This window comes from Amphimedon queenslandica, unplaced genomic scaffold (genome assembly GCF_000090795.2).
Source record: "Amphimedon queenslandica unplaced genomic scaffold, v1.1 AMPQUscaffold_7903_Cont20150, whole genome shotgun sequence".
NCBI lineage: Eukaryota > Metazoa > Porifera > Demospongiae > Haplosclerida > Niphatidae > Amphimedon > Amphimedon queenslandica.
Window position 1 is genome coordinate 1 of NW_003551817.1, and position 2,268 is coordinate 2,268.

General features: G+C 34.0%; 2 long non-coding RNA genes across 4 annotated transcripts; one reads left to right on the forward strand and one right to left on the reverse strand.

The window, feature by feature from the left end:
* Positions 1-12: 12 nt before the first annotated feature.
* Positions 13-526, forward strand: LOC109591541 (uncharacterized). 2 transcript variants are annotated; one of them, XR_002189862.1, is made up of 3 exons: positions 13-175; positions 319-370; positions 416-526. It is a non-coding gene; the product is annotated as an uncharacterized LOC109591541 (long non-coding RNA). The 2 variants fall into 2 exon arrangements; XR_002189861.1 differs by having other exon boundaries at positions 13-370.
* Positions 527-1,454: 928 nt separating this feature from the next.
* LOC109591540 (uncharacterized) lies at positions 1,455-2,262 on the reverse strand. Of its 2 annotated transcripts, XR_002189860.1 has the most exons (3): positions 1,807-2,262; positions 1,612-1,663; positions 1,455-1,566 (listed from the first exon to the last, which is right to left on the reverse strand). It is a non-coding gene; the product is annotated as an uncharacterized LOC109591540 (long non-coding RNA). The 2 variants fall into 2 exon arrangements; XR_002189859.1 differs by having other exon boundaries at positions 1,612-2,262.
* Between the last annotated feature and the right edge of the window lie 6 nt (positions 2,263-2,268).

Below are 2,268 nucleotides of genomic sequence, written 5' to 3' on the forward strand. Positions count from 1 at the left end.
ATTACATTAAATCATTGTGTGATAACTATACATTCAGTATATAGCACATTTAGTTCTCAGATTTAGACAAGTATGCAAAAATGTATGTCACTGGCTATTGGCTATTAATCACTGCATGATTTATTTATTGAAGTACTATTATGTTGCTGGTATAATGAAGATGGTCTCCAGTAAGGTAATTACCATTACTATTACATTCCGAACACAGAATAGCATTACAGTTACCATTACTATACTTAGTTTGAATCACATTGATTGCAATTCACTAGCTCCTATGTACCTCCCTCTCTTTGTCCTTTTTGCTTCCTCTATTTACAGTATACCTCTCAATGCACCACCAAGCTCAGGATTTGAGAAGTCTTGCATTCAAGTAAGGTCAATTTATATTTTCTCTTTTTATGTTCTTTCCGTGTAGTCAAATTAAAGACATCAATATCAGGAGGACGTTGTGCATGTATAACAATCCATTAATTTTTGTTTTTGATTTTTCATCACGTTTTAATATAATGCTCAGTTGTACCAATCTTTGCGGCACTTTAAAGCAGTCCATGAGGTAATGCTATAAAAGTCAAAAGCTGTCTAAGCAGAATCCTTTCTATTGATCCAGGAATGGGGAATTTACCATACAGAGGTTGCATAATTTTTAATGATTTTTTAAAGTAAGGCCAGCAGTACAATCCTGATCGTTGTTTGGCATCAATAGGTAGGCATGCACAATTAGTTGTTATGAAAAATAAAAGTACTAGATTTGAATGAAGAAGTACAGAGATAATCAGCTAAACATACTTTCTGCATACTTAATAAGGGGGTGGGGCTGAAGGTTTTTAGCTGAAAACTCGAAGGTTTTACATCACAAGTCTCAAAAACTGCAATGATGTGCTTAATACAAAAATTAGCTAGTGCTACAGCAAGGTTGAAAGGTTTTTGCAACCAAATTTCATATTTTGAAAATTTTGACTAAAACTTGGTTTCAGACATAAAGTAACCATTTATTGATTTACAGGGCTTGAAAAGTAAATCAGCTACTTCTAAGACAAAATTTTTCTGACAATTGCATTTAACTTTAAACTTTGCTGTAGCACTAGCTAATTTTTGTATTAAGCACATCATTGCAGTTTTTGAGACTTGTGATGTAAAACCTTCGAGTTTTCAGCTAAAAACCTTCATCCCCACCCCCTTATTAAGTATGCAGAAAGTATGTTTAGCTGATTATCTCTGTACTTCTTCATTCAAATCTAGTACTTTTATTTTTCATAACAACTAATTGTGCATGCCTACCTATTGATGCCAAACAACGATCAGGATTGTACTGCTGGCCTTACTTTAAAAAATCATTAAAAATTATGCAACCTCTGTATGGTAAATTCCCCATTTCTGGATCAATGGAAAGGATTCTGCTTAGACAGCTTTTGACTTTTATAGCATTACCTCATGGACTGCTTTAAAGTGCCGCATAGATTGGTACAACTGAGCATTATATTAAAACGTGATGAAAAATCAAAAACAAAAATTAATGGATTGTTATACATGCACAACGTCCTCCTGATATTGATGTCTTTAATTTGACTACACGGAAAGAACATAAAAAGAGAAAATATAAATTGACCTTACTTGAATGCAAGACTTCTCAAATCCTGAGCTTGGTGGTGCATTGAGAGGTATACTGTAAATAGAGGAAGCAAAAAGGACAAAGAGAGGGAGGTACATAGGAGCTAGTGAATTGCAATCAATGTGATTCAAACTAAGTATAGTAATGGTAACTGTAATGCTATTCTGTGTTCGGAATGTAATAGTAATGGTAATTACCTTACTGGAGACCATCTTCATTATACCAGCAACATAATAGTACTTCAATAAATAAATCATGCAGTGATTAATAGCCAATAGCCAGTGACATACATTTTTGCATACTTGTCTAAATCTGAGAACTAAATGTGCCATATACTGAATGTATAGTTATCACACAATGATTTAATGTAATCAACCACATCACTGATGCATACTCCATAGAGAAGGGAGGACATAACAGTGAAGTGTAAAATAACAGAAGAGAGACTAAAGTGAGAGAGAGAGAGAGAAAGAGAGAAGAAGGAATAAAGGAAAGAGTCAGAGATGAGAATGATGTAGCAAAAAGAAAGATGGTGTAAATGGTAGAACAGTAAAGCTAGACTAGACTAGATTCAAAAAGATTACTTACTGAAGGAGGCACAAGTGAGTGAGAAAGTGAGAGATCAATAAATTAGGAGAGGGTATCGGTGTAGTGCATGT